Source organism: Ictalurus furcatus, chromosome 5, assembly GCF_023375685.1.
Source record: "Ictalurus furcatus strain D&B chromosome 5, Billie_1.0, whole genome shotgun sequence".
NCBI classification, from domain to species: domain Eukaryota; kingdom Metazoa; phylum Chordata; class Actinopteri; order Siluriformes; family Ictaluridae; genus Ictalurus; species Ictalurus furcatus.
In genome coordinates this window covers 14,234,548-14,249,324 of record NC_071259.1, presented here as the reverse complement: position 1 = coordinate 14,249,324, position 14,777 = coordinate 14,234,548, and the positions used below count along the sequence as shown (strand labels likewise).

At 44.5% G+C, this 14,777-nt stretch overlaps 1 protein-coding gene across 1 annotated transcript in view; it reads right to left on the bottom strand.

Moving 5' to 3' along the window:
* Positions 1–14,777, bottom strand: part of si:dkeyp-117b11.1 (B-cell linker protein) — an 83,676-nt gene that overhangs the window by 43,716 nt on the left and 25,183 nt on the right. The gene's annotated exons all lie outside the window — the stretch shown is intronic.

Below are 14,777 nucleotides of genomic sequence, written 5' to 3'. Positions count from 1 at the left end.
AGGGAACAAAATCTGTCTGTCCGAAACAAAGCCAACACACTTGGTACCGGACCCAGCTGTAACGCTATCTGATAACTTCTCCATACTCTGGATGTACAGATCAAGGGAGGCTCACAAATCCATAGGTGGAGGGGTTTGCTTCATGGTCAACAGCAAATGGTGCTACCCCAGGAACATTACCACTCTGTAGCATCCCTGCATGCCTCACTTGGAACATCTATCCAATATGTGCTGTCCATTCTGCCTGCCCCTTGAGTTTACATCAGTCATCGCCATTGCTGTGTACATCCCTCCTCAGGCAGATACAAGCATGGCTGTATCTAAGCTCCACAATGTGCTCAGTGTCTATTTAAACAAACATCTGGACACTACCTTCATCATGGTGGGAGACTTTAATAAAGCCAACCTCAGGCAGGCCATGCCAAACTTTTATCAACATGTCTCCTGTCCAACTAGAGGGGCAAACACACTGGACCACTGCTATTCTCAGTTTAGGAATGGCTACAAACCTACCGGCTTTCTGTAAAATGAAGGGCTCATGTTGCGGAATATGAGTGAGTACAAAGTGGCGTGCTACAGTCTCTGATGTGCAGTGAGAGCCGCTAAACCTTGGTACAGCTTAATGACTCCCAACGCATGTAGCAAGGACTATCAGAGCCTTTGGAGTAGGGTTTTACGGTATACCGGTACTGTGGTAGCAATGCCTGGGAAATGGAAATTCAGTACAGCATGACTGGAAAAGGCACCATATATACATTTGTTGTGTTTTATTATAATTATATTTTCTTATGTAAAAAGAAGAAATAAAGAATATGTTTGAATGACATATCTTGTATAGTCCTTGAAAACAAAAAACATAGTGCTTGAAAAGTCCTTGAAAGTCCTGGAATTTCAAGCATATGTACGGACCATGTAAAAATTGCGGTGTTTGCTAGGATTCGACCTAACATTCATTTCCAAATTCAGTTATTAATGATATGTTCATTCTTCGTACTCTGAGGACAATTTCCATTTGTATGATTTCATTGCTCTAGGAAACAAGAGATGAAATATGTGGCACATTGAATGATTTGCTTGCCAATTGTTTGATTGTTCTTGAGTTTTTCCAATAGCCTAGTTTTCTAGTATTGAGAGGAAAATCTGTTTTGTCTGTTTTCACTGCTAGTGCAAAGTGAAAAATCAAAGTGCATACCTTTAACACATACCTCGGGTTATTAGCGATCCAGGACGTCATCCAGTACCCTCCCCCCTCGTAAATTTTTTTCATTTTTATTAGACCTCCACCTTCTTAGTATTCCTCAATCTATTTATTATCAATAATATAACAAGAAAAAAAACATAAAATTGTCAAATAATATCTGTTTTATCATTTATTTATTTATTTATTTATTTATTTATTTATTTCTGCATAGCGATATTGAATCTCTCATGGCTTAATAAGTGCAATTCACTTTTATTCCTCAAGGTGGGAATGTTTGGTAAACAATGATGATCATGATTACCCCAGACATAAAAGAAACATTACAAACCTTGACATGGCTCAGTGATTTACTGTTGAACAAGTTTCTAATCAAATATTAGTCTTGATATTCATCACTGATGATGTAGCTGTCGGCAAACAAAATATTGATTTTGATTATTAATGACACGATAGTAGACTATTGAGAGCAACGTATCGAATGATCCAAATCCTGAATATGAGCCATGCTGAATATGTTCAATTTACCAGGCGAAGAGCAGAAGGTGCCACATTTGCCTATCATGATATTAATTGATAATATTGTTTTTAGGCAGGGGCAAAATCTGGCCTGGGCAGTAGGGTCTGTAGCCCCAAAAATATTTTCTTCAGCCCCAAATAATTCTCCACTTGGAGCGGTTTGTCACTACATAACTGAATGTCAGTAAAAGAAGACGGCGGTGTTGTAATTTTATATTTTCAGTGAATGGAGGCGAGACCACTCAGACAGGGTTTACAAGAAAATACGCGGAAACACTCATATCTTATTGGCTGACAGCTAGCTCTCAATTCTGCCAAATGCTAGCTCACACAGTGTGAGGAAAAATGGATATATGCCAATAATGGGGTTGAAACTGAACTAGTAACATCCTCTCATGTTGAGCAGGAAAACAAGGTGTGTAAATGTCTATATGAGTTCCAGTTTACATTAACATGATATGAGCAGAGCATAAGAAATGATAATGTACTTTGCATGGCACTGTAGCAGCTAAATCCATAGCTTAGTTGTGCCTCCCCTTGGCTAGCGACACCACATTAGCCTAGTTAGAAAAGTCTTTAAATCTTGCTCAATTTGATTCAAGTCAGGTGATTGACTGGGCCATTCTAACACCTTGATTTTGTTTTCTCTGAAACCAACTGAGAATTTCCTTTGCTGTATGCTTTGGACTGTTGTCCTGCTGGAAGGTCCACCCATGTATCATCTTCATCATCCTGGTGGATGGCAGCAGATTCTTCTCAAGAATCTCCAGGTAATGGGCTCTATTCATTGTTTCTTCAATTATATGAAGTCTGCCAGTATCATGCGATGAAAAACAACCCCACACCATGATGCTTCCACCTCCAAATTTCACCGTTGGTATAGTGTTTTTAGGGTTATGTGCAGTGCCATTTCTTCTCCAAACATGGTGTGTAGTATGACAGCCAAAAAGTTCAATTTTGCTCTCGTCTGACCAGACTACACTCTCCCAGTATTTCATAGGCTTGTCCAAATGAGTTGTAGCAAACTTTAAACGAGCTTCAACATGCCTTTTCTTTAGTAATGGAGTCTTGCGGGGTGCGTGTGATCAGTGGAGTGCGTTGCCTTTGCATTGCATTGTTTTCTCTGTGACGATGGTACCTGTTGCCTCCAAATCTTTCTGGAGCTCTTGCCGAGTGGTCCTTAGCTCTTGGGCTACTCTTCTGACTATTCTTCTGACTCCCTGGTCAGAAATCTTGCAAGGAGCTCCTTTGTGTGGCTGGTTGATGACAGAGTGATGTTGCTTCCACTTGTGGATAATGGTGCTTATTGGAGGATTCAGAAGTTTCGAAATACTGTATCCGGTCCCATCAATCTTTTTGCAACAATAACGTTCCGAAGGTCTTGGGAGAGCTCTTTGCTTTTACCCATCATGAGATGTTTCTTGTGTGTCACCTTGGTAATGAAAAACCTTTATATAGACCATCAATTTACTAACCCAGCTGATATTAATTTGCACACATAGGAGGTATAATTACTTGCGAATTTCAGCTGGTTCCATGCTTGCCTTGGCGATGCGCAATACTTTCTTCCTGTGTCATTCCACTTTATCACACGTAACTGTATTTATGGACTTAAAAGTTGTGAATTATTTATATTTCCAGATTTCTTGAGTTAATACTGATGTCTGGTGAAAATTTTATGTGAATAGCCTCATTGGAAATATATATTCTGAAAAAAATGTTGATGTGTATATACTTATTTCCCACACTGTAAGTTCATAGAGTCTTCTAAAAAGGACACAAACTCTGCAATACCTTCCCCGACTTCAATTCTCTGATCATCTACTAGGATATGTAGCATCCTCTCTGGAGATCAGCCTTTGATTTCATTAATCTGGCTCTTCTTGTGACCAGCATGTAAGAACAGAGACATAAAGTTCACTTTATGCCTTATGATTCCATATGAAGTTATAACATAGACTTTGTCATCATCATATAGTTGTGCCTTTATACATCACACCACCTATCTCACAATTGATTATCATTATCATTTCCTATACACTCACATATCCATGTCCAGAATCCAAAGTTGTAATTTTTGTGTTTTGTTAACGTATGTATTTACTAGTATCCCAAGCGAACTAGCTGTCGAGTACTGTGAACTAAAGTAACCCTGTATGTAACCTAAAGGTAGCTATTAGGCTTTTATTATCCGGTATTAGGCCAATATACCTGGCACAGTATTCCTTATAGCTAAATACATCATGTTCGGTATCTGTATGTTGGTCATAACATTTCTGGAATGCTAGTGATCGGCAAATTATAATTTATTCCTCATGAAAATCCCCTTTTAAAGGTAAAGACAAATTAACAATAAAGCTGAATGAGCATAGACCCTAACAGAAATTATGCAGATTAGCTGGAGGGAAAGACCAAACTCTCCACCCGCAACCCAAAAGACCACTTCTAATTGTTTAAGACCACTAGAGGGCTAAGACAGTAAGCAAGCTTTAAAGGGTCATGCCATGGTGAACCCGCGGGCTGAAGATTCTTTTTTGTTAGTCTCGTCCGTGTCATCATCTGGTTTTCAGACCTCCACTTCATTCTTTTCTTAACTATTACTGATAACTTTAATTAAAGACACTTTTAAGCTGAAACCGACCTGCGACCGTGATCGACTCCATCATCGTCTCAACCAGGCCTCCTACCGACGACGACGTCGCACGCCTCGTCTCCAACTAAGTACGGCAAGCAAGTCAGATCTTTCCCACATGTAATAAGCTGGTACAGTACTTAGGAATAATCAGTCTATAATCGGTTTTTGGGTCTCTTATAGTGCATTGATAGTTTGCTCAGGTCAGAGTCTATTTTGAACCAAAATTTGCCAAAACACTAGCATTCTACTTTGCCTCTGTTGTACTGTAAGTCTATTCCTCTGTCATGCCCATATGTGTGTGTGTGTATGTGTGTGCATGAATGCGCGTGTGTATATTTGTTAGAATAGTTTTTGTATAGTATTTAGATTAGTTTATTTGTTATAGAATAGTGTAATAAAGTCTATATTAAAGTGAAGTAGCCCGTGATTCTTTGTTCATGATCTAAGTCCCTAAACTTGTCGAGTTCATTATCCTGCTCAGAAATATTGCATCATCACTATAAGGTGACCATCAAAGGCCACAATAATAATAACTTTCAGAATCACTGCACAGTCTCACTAAAATTTTGGTGTATGAATAAATTGATCAGTTGTTGTTATTTGATTCTGGTAATATTCCTTTAATTCAAATTAAGAGTCCTAGGAAACTAAAGCTTTTCTATGTGTATTGGTGGATAATATGGGTAACTAAATTTAACTATCTAAATTTTCCTTAAATACAGGGGTGGAGAATTCAGTAAATTAATTTAAACTGCTAATTTTCCCTACACTGTCTATGCAATCTACTGCATATACCTATTTACCTACAGGTATATACAATTTTTGCGTGTTACGATACCTTGTGTGGAAGCAACCGCGGGCGGTGCAGTAACAGGAAGACAAGGATCAGGCTGAAGGCGAATTCGGGAAACAGACGAAGGTCAGGCAAGTGGGTGAACAATCCAAACTGGGCAAGGCAGGGAATCGTAATCCAAATACAGGCAATATATCCGAGAACCGTAGAAATCCAAAACAAAGACAACAGATTGGTGAATGACAGAGATAGGGCTGCTGAGCATTTACTTCGCAAGTCACCATTGTTCTCAGCCTGACCATAATACTATGTGTGTGCGTCTGTGATGGAGTGCAGGTGTCCGCAATCAGAACTCCGGAGAATGCGAGTGCGTGTGTGTATGGGAAGTGCTGTCCTCGTCAGCCATGTTTGTAGTTCGCACTGCACTCTGGGAACTGTAGTCACGAGGCCTCCCTCTCCTCGAGGCCTCCCTCTCCTCCGCGGTCCTGGTTTTGCTGGGTGAGCGGCATGAAAGTCTCTACTCAGGCTTGGGTCCAGAATGTCCTGGGATGGGATCCAGCACTGCTCCTCTGGGCCATACCCTTCCCAGTCCACCAGGTACTCTAGTTTACCTCTCCGACGCCTGGAGTTTAGGATGGTCCGGACATGGTAGGCTGGTTGGCCATCGATTTCCAACGGCTCCGGTGGGGATGCGGCTGTGCTTGGGCAACTCCAGTTGGTATGTGACCTCATTAATCTGTTCGTTGATTCTGAAGGGGCCGATATACCTGGGGTTTAGTTTCCTGCATGAGAGTGGCAGTTTCAGGTCTTTCATGGAGAGCCACACTCTGTCCCCGGGTTGGTAATTGGGATGGTCCCTCCAGTGGTGATCTGCCTTTGTTGTGCGTGAGGCCTGCACTAGATGTTGGTGTGTGTATTCCCAGACCTCCTCACTCTGGTGGAACCACTCACCCACCGCTGGCGAATCAGTGGGGTTGGCGTTCCAGGGGAACCAGGGTGGCTGGTAGCCCCAGACATACTGAAATGGGGTGAGCTGTGTCGCCGAGTGTCGCAGGGAGTTCTGAGCATACTCCGCCCATGGGAGGAATTGGCCCCAATCCTCCGGGTTCGTGGTACAGAAGGTCCGGAGGAACCTAGCGACCTCTTGGTTAGCCCACTCTACCTGTCTGTTAGCCTGGGGGTGGTAACCTGAGCTGAGACTAACGGGGACACCCATCTTCTCCATGAAGCTGGCCCAGACTCTTGACGTGAATTGCGGCCCCCTATCAATCACAATCTCTTCCGGGATCCCAAAGTACCTGAACACATGCTGGAACAGTAGCTCAGCGGTGGCAAAGGCAGACGGGATGGCGAGTGGGATGAGGTGCAGGGACTTTGAAAAACGATCGACGATGACGAAAATTGTGGTGTTCCCCTGCGACTCCGGTAAGTCGGTGATGAAGTCTAGGGCCAGGTGGGACCATTGCCATACCGGGATGGGTAACTGCTTAAGCTTACCGGCTGGCAGTGTCTGCGGTACCTTGGCCTGGATGCACGTAGAGTATGAGGACACTATGCGTTGTACCTCCCTAGACATGTTGGGCCACCAGTATTTCTCGGCCAATAACTGGTAAGTGTGATGTATCCCTGGGTGGCCCGTTGCTAGTGTCGTGTGGGCCCAGGTGGTGAGCACCAGTCGGTGTCACTTTGGGACAAACTACTTGCCGGGTGGGCATGCTGCCAGGATTTGCGATGTGGGGAGGCATGTTGGGCTTGGTCCAGAGCCCACTCAATGGCGCTGATGATGCAGGCTGGGGGCAGGATATAATCACCATGTTCCGCTCGGCTTTCCGGCCAGTGGAGCCACGACAGAGCGTCGGCCTTGGTGTTCTTCACTCCTAGCCGATAGGACAAGGTAAACTGGAACCTGGAGAAGAACAGGGACCAGTGTGCCTGGCGAGGTGTGAGACATTTGGCCGTTCGCAAATACTCATGATCAGTGTAGATAACGAACGGGTGCGTGGCACCCTCCAGCCAATGCCTCCACTCCTCCAGGGCCAGTTTGATGGCCAGGAGCTCTCGGTTCCCCACATCATAGTTGCAAACTGCAGGGGATAACTTGCGGGAGAAGAACGCCACAGGGTGGAGCTTGGGCTTGTCCCCAAGCCTCTGCCAGAGAATGGCCCCTACTCCTGCTTCCGAGGCATGAACCACCACGATGAAGGGTCTGGATGGATCAAGATGCCTGAGGATAGGAGCTGTGGTGAAGGCCCTCTTGAGCTTGTCCAGGGTCTCCTGGGCAGCTGGGGTCCAAACGAGCCGCCTTGGCTTACGCCATAGGAGGGACGTTAGGGGGTGCGCTATGGTACTAAACCCTCTAATGAACCGTCGGTAAAAATTTGCAAAGCCGAGGAACCATTGAAACTCCTTGATGGTTCAGGCATGGGCATTCCACAACCGTTTGAACTGTAATTCGGTCCATGTTTACCCCCTTCGGGCTGATGACATATGCCAGGAAGGCGATCGTGTGTTGGTGAAATTCACACTTCTCTGTCTTTACGTACAGCAGATTTTGCAGTAGATGGTGCAATACCTGCCGGATGTGGCCGATATGCTCCTCTAGGGATGCTGAATACACCAGGATGTCATCAATGTATGTAATGATGCTCCTCCCCAGCATGTCTCTCAGGACATCATTAATCAGACACTGGAACACTGAGGGGGTGTTAGCGAGTCCATAAGCCATGACCAAGCCATGACCTCAGTACCCTGAGGTGGTGCTAAATGCCGTCTTCCACTCGTCCCCCTCCCAGATGCCGACCAGGTTGCATGCGCTACGCAGGTTCAGCTTCGTAAAGATGGTTGCAGACCTTAGCTGTTTGAGGGCTGCAGGTACTAGCGGCAGGGGGTACTGGTACTTGACTGAAACTTGGTTTAGACCCCGGTAATTGATACATGGTCATAGGCCCCCTCCTTTTTTCTCGACAAAGAAGAATCCGGCGGAAGTGGGGGACATGGAAGGTCTAATGTATCCCTGTTGGAGCACCTCCTGAATATACTCCTCCATTGCCTGATGTTCAGCTTGGGAGAGAGGGTAGACATGACTTCGCGGTGGGCTTGGTCCGGGCAGGAGCTCGATTGCACAGTCGTAGGGGCGGTGTGGTGGTAATCCGCTTGCTCTCTCCTTGCTGAATACTTCCCTGAGGTCCTGATATTTGGGAGGAACAGTGACTGGGGTGAGTGTCGTGGGGCTCTCCACTGTCGTGGCTGCCAATTGGACAACGGGGAAGTTCAGGCAGTTATTGAGGCAGTACAGTGACCACTGGGTAACCTGTTTGTCCGCCCAAGAAACCTGGGGGTTGTGGAGCTCCAACCAGGGCAGGCCTAGAATGACGGAGTGCTGGGCGCAGATAGTCACGTACAGGACTATGGTTTCTTGGTGGAGGGCACTAACTTCGAGTACAAGAGGGGCTGTACAGTGGGAGATGATCCCCCCGCCTATGGGAGACCCGTCTATGGACTGAATATGGCGTGGCCGGAGTAGGGGGCGAAGGGGAAAGCCGAGGTCCTGCGCAGTTTTCTGGTCTATGAAGTTGCCGGCAGCTCCGGAGTCGATCAGTGCTGTAAGCACAGTAGACAGCCCTGAGTGTTCAATCTTGACAGGCAAAACAAAAACATACGCTGTGTGATTGGGTTGAACTCATTGTTTGACGATGGGGTCGGCTGTCTCCACTCCCCCCAGCAGGTTGCGGCTTCTTGTGAGAACATTGACAAACGAGGTGGTTGCCCTCGCCAAAGTAGAAGCAGCGGGATTCACACTGCCATCTCTCCCTCTCCGACTCGTGAAGCCAAGTCTGTCCTAGCTGCATGGGTTCTGCTGCGGCTTCTGGCTCGGGGGGCAAGGGGCCACACAGCGCAGGGCGGTTGGTCCAGTGTAATCAGTCCAGCCGAATCGCAAGGTCAATGGGTGCGTCGAGGGTGAGTTGTTCATCCTGACATGCCAACTCCTTCACTAACTCTGGGTTCAGCCCCTGACGGAACGCAGTCTTGAGAACCGGCTTGTTCCACAAGCTCTGTGCCACGATGGTGCGGAACTCCAGGGCGTACTCCACCGGTCACGCGGGCTCTGCATGATTCTCATGAGCTCTGGGCCCGTCTCCCATCCGTCAGGGGAATGATCGAAGGCACACTGGAAGCGGGAAATGAAGTCCGCGAGCAAGGGGCGGCCGCCGCCCCCTCGTTCCCACTCGGCCATGGCCCAGAGCAAGGCATGTCCGGTTAGGAGCTCCATGAAGTGTGTGATCTTGCTAACCTTCGGCATATCAGGGTAACTGTCAAAAAACAGTGAACACTGGAGGAAGAAACCCTTACATCACTCCGGCTCCCCTGCATACCTCTCCGGCATGGGCAGTGGCAGAAAGTGCGCAGCAGGCGGTGGCTGAACATGCGCCGGCGCGGGGGGGCGGAATGTGCTCAGGCGGCTGTGGAGGTGGCGTGACCGTTAGAGCGAGTTGACCCATGCGCATCAATTGCTCCCTTAAGCGCGATATCTGTTCTTGCTGTGCGTTTATAGCTCGGTTCTGTTCTAGAATGTATCGTTGCCATTCTGGGGCGCCCGCTGCCTCCATAGTGCGGCAAAGTAATCTGTTATGATACCTTGTGTGGAAGCAATCGCGGGCGGTGCAGTAACGGGAAGGCAAGGATCAGGCTGAAGGCAAATTCGGGAAACAGACGAAGGTCAGGCGAACAGGCGAACAATCCAAACTGGGCAAGGCAGGGTGTCGTAATCCAAATACAGGCAATATATCTGAGAACCGTGGAAATCCAAAACAAAGACAACGGCTTGGTGAACGACAGAGATAGGACTGCTGAACTGTTACTTCGCAAGTCACCATTGTTCTCAGCCTGACCTAAATACTCTGTGTGTGCATCTGTGATTGAGCGCAGATGTCCGCAATCAGAACTCCGGAGAATGCGAGCGTGTGCGTGTATGGAAAGTGCAGTCCTCGTCAGCCATGTTTGTAGTTCATGCTGCACTCTGGGAACTGTAGTCGCGAGTTCGCCACGACGTGATAATATGAAAACAATCAATGCCATATTCCTATTTCAAACTTGAAAGAATTAAATAAAATCTGTACTTTTTTTAAAAGAAGATTGTGCTGTTCTTATAAAACAATCAATATACCAGTCTAATATGCTAATGAAAAGATCAGAAGTTTACAGAATTACTACCTGTAAATATTTGACCTCAGATATATCATTAAAAAAGCAAGACCAAATTGCTGTCATCAACTCTGCACCATTATGTAAACTCTGCTATTGATATACATTTGTGTTAACATATTTAAAAAAGCCAAATAGGGTGAAATTAATAAATTGTGTAGGACCTCAAGATCACAAGATCATAAGCATAATATAAGCATAAACATAAGATCACCCATCACATGAGCCTTAAATCTCATGTGTGCTCATCACATGAGCCTTACCTTGTGTGCAGACTTTGGGGCACTATGCCAATTACAGTACATGGTTGATTGCTGGGTTCTCACTGTCCTGTGAACAATGGATGATCCCTCACAGATTAGCAAACCTCTCTTAAAACACTGATCTAGGCCACTGGCCGAGATGTGGTGGCTGGCCTACAAATGAAAGCCCTGTCCCTCAGCTGAAAACTTTGGGAAAAGGGGGGTGACTCACCCAAACAGGCCCCAAGGACAATCGTCACAGACAAGGCCCTTTGTTCTCTTACCCAGTTCACTTTCTTTATCATGGTCTTTATCACACCGGTCACACTAACTGCATCAGGACACCTCATATTCTAAAAGACCAAAGACTGCAAGATAATAACAACTGAAGTTGCCTATTTTCTTCTATGTGTTACCCTGTAATTATCATGCTTGTAACCACAAAGATGCATTTAGACATTTGATTGATTAACATGCATGAGTATGACTGATTATGTATATAGGTGTGTGATTAATTATTAGTAATGTGTTAACAGTGGCCAACATGTGTTTTATTTGGTACGTGTGTGTTCCTTGAGTGATTTCCTGATGAGAATAAGGAAAATCGAGTAGAACGTTGTTAGGTATAAGTACCAACAGTTGGGACTAAAAGTTTGATCCACACTCTATAAAAAAGAAGAAAAGAGAAGGCATGAAATTATGTGACCACAAAGACAATGGGCAGAGTATGGTCATGGGTGGAGAATGTAGCTACAACCCCGCCACAACTTCATGCTGATTGGAGAAAAAACTTTTGGGTTCCACCCAGCTAGGAAGAGCTAAAACCCTTGGACACCATGGAAACAATAAGTTCTCTTCTACCAGCACTTTTCAAAAGGTACTCCCTAATCAGCATCTTCAGGTAGCCCTCATCAACTAACAAATAGCTCCAAGAGTCTTCTTCAAACCCACATCTTAAGGAGTTCTCTTCAACCAGCATCTTCCAGAAGTTCTCAACTCAACCTCTTCAGGAGTTCTCTCTTCAACTAACATCTGCAAGAGGGCTCTGCAATCAACGTCTCTGTGAACTGGTTCCTGCAAATCTTCCTGATTCTAGTCGTGATAGAACCAGAAGAACAGCTGCCAAGCCTACAAGACTCTACTCTATTCACCATTCTGATTGGTCCTCCTAGATACCACTCAAAAGCAACCAGACATCTGACGAATCCCCAACAACCGGAAACTCAAGTAAGCACCTCCAGGTCTCAGTTGAAGCTGGTGTATTTAATAGAGCTCTTCTTAAATGGAGTGAAAATGAAATTAATTGTTAATGGTTCACTCAGGTCGAGGTCTAAGAACATCATACAACGTTATACTAAGGAGCCATACATTCTCCGTCAAAGCTGTTTTCACTCCCTTTGTTTGTTTGTGCGTGTGTGTGCGTGTGTGTTTATGTGTTAGATTAGTTTCTGTGTATTAGAGTAGTTTAATAAAGTCTTGTCTGATTTTAATATCAAGTGTCTCTTGCCTATATTTATGATTTATTGTCTTAAGTTGTCTGATCTTGTTACTGTGCTCATAATTTCTGTTTAACATCAGGATATTATTACTGGTGGCCACAGAATTAATATCCTAGCCAGACTTAATAAGATACATTAAGTTCAACTCATCGGTGGACGAATAGTTGATCAGCTGTTGAAATATTAAGTTTGCACATTTCCCCCGTTTTGAGCTCAATCTAACAAAAGGAAAAGCAAATTTTCTCTACAATTGTATATTTGAATGAATAGGAAATCTATATAAAAAAAAATTGTAAATTATTTTAATAATACAGTAAACCTCCGCAAGTTTTGGAATGGAAAGGCCAGTAATTTTGTTTTTGCTATACACTGAAGACATTTGGATTTGAGATTTAAAAAAAAAAAAAAGATTACATGAAAATGAGAAATGAAAATGAAAAAAATTAAAATGAGACCATACATCAGATCATATATATATACATCAGATCCCTAATTTCTCCATCTGGGGATTAATAAAGTATTATCTTATCTTATCTTATCTTATACAGATCATTTAATTTATTTCCTGATTTTTACATCTAGATGAGTTAAACAACTGGCACTTTTTAACACCATTTAAACAACTGGCACTTTTGATTTGAACGTACCCATTTTTCAAGTGATCAAAAAAATATTGGTACATGTGACTGACAGGTGTTGCCCAGGTGTTCCCTGTGAGATTGACTGATTAAACAATTAATATCTCTGAATGTCTACTCTTGGTTTGAGCTGCAGATTTACATTTACATGTATGGCATTTGACATACTCCCTTATCCAGTGCGAATTACAAAAGTGCTTTGAAGTTTCTCTCAATAAATACATCCTGATACTGCTTCACTAGATTATGAACTAAGAACCAAGAATCAGTCTAAAAACTCTTTTGGGGAGGTAATATAGTAAGAAAAGCACACAGACAACACTTTTTTAAAATTAAAGTGCTAATTTAACTACTTGAGGAAGAGGAAGTCACACATCATTTGAAGACTCCCAGTGACTCAGCTGTTCAGACATCTAGGGGAAGTTCATTCCACCACCTAGTTGCCAGAACAAAGAATAGTCTTGATGCATGCCTTCCTTGTATCCTGAGAGATAATTCTCATCTATGATCTCATATTCATCTTTTCAAACCTAAATGTCTTCAATATATACAGTATCACACAAAAGTGAGTACACCCCTCACATTTTTGTGAATATTTGATTATATCTTTGTATGTGACAACACTGAAGAAATGACACTTTGCTACAATGTAAAGTAGTGAGTCTACAGCTTGTATAACAGTGTAAATTTGCTGTCCTCTCAAAATAACTCAACACACAGCCATTAATGTCTAAACTGCTGGCAACAAAAGTGAGTACACCCCTAAGTGAAAATGTCCAAATTGGGCCCAAAGTGTCAATATTTTGTGTTGCCACCATTATTTCCCAGCACTGCCTTAACCCTCTTGGGCATGGCGTTCACCAGAGCTTCACAGGTTGCCACTGGAGTCCTCTTCCACTCCTCCATGATGACTTCATGGAGCTGGTGGATGTTAGAGACCTTGTGCTCCTCCACCTTCCGTTTGAGGATGCCCCACAGATGCTCAATAGGGTTTAGGTCTGGAGACATGCTTGGCCAGTCTATCACCTTCACCCTCAGCTTCTTTAGCAAGGCAGTGGTCATCATCATGCTGGAATACTGCCCTGCGGCCCAGTCTCTGAAGGGAGGGGATCATGCTCTGCTTCAGTATGTCACAGTACATGTTGGCATTCATGGTTCCCTCAATGCACTGTAGCTCCCTAGTGCCGGCAGCACTCATGCAGCCCCAGACCATGACACTCCCACCACCATGCTTGACTGTAGGCAAGACACACTTGTCTTTGTACTCCTCACCTGGTTGCTGCCACACACGCTTGACACCATCTGAACCAAATAAGTTTATCTTGGTCTCATCAGACATGGTTCCAGTAATCCATGTCCTTAGTCTGCATGCCTTCAGCAAACTGTTTGTGGGCTTTCTTGTGCATCATCTTTAGAAGAGACTTCCTTCTGGGATGACAGCCATGCAGACCAATTTGATGCAGTGTGCGGCATATGGTCTGAGCACTGACAGGCTGACCCCCCTCCCCTTCAACCTCTGCAGCAATGCTGGCAGCACTCATACGTCTATTTCCCAAAGACAACCTCTGGATATGACGCTGAGCACGTGCACTCAACTTATTTGGTTGGCCATGGCGAGGCCTGTTCTGAGTGGTACCTGTCCTGTTAAACCGCTGTATGGTCTTGGCCACTGTGCTGCAGCTCAGTGTCAGGGTCTTGGCAATCTTCTTATAGCCTAGGCCATCTTTATGTAGAGCAACAATTATTTTTTTCAGAACCTCAGAGAGTTCTTTGCCATGAGGTGCCATGTGGAACTTCCAGTGACCAGTATGAGGGAGTGTGAGAGCGATGACACCAAATTTAACACACCTGCTCCCCATTAACACTTGAGACCTTGCAACACTAACAAGTCACATGACACCGGGGAGGGAAAATGGCTATTTGGGCCCAATTTGGACATTTTCATTTAGGAGTGTACTCACTTTTGTTGCCAGCAATTTAGACATTAATGGCTGTGTGTTGAGTTATTTTGAGGGGACAGCAAATTTACACTGTTACACAAGCTGTACACT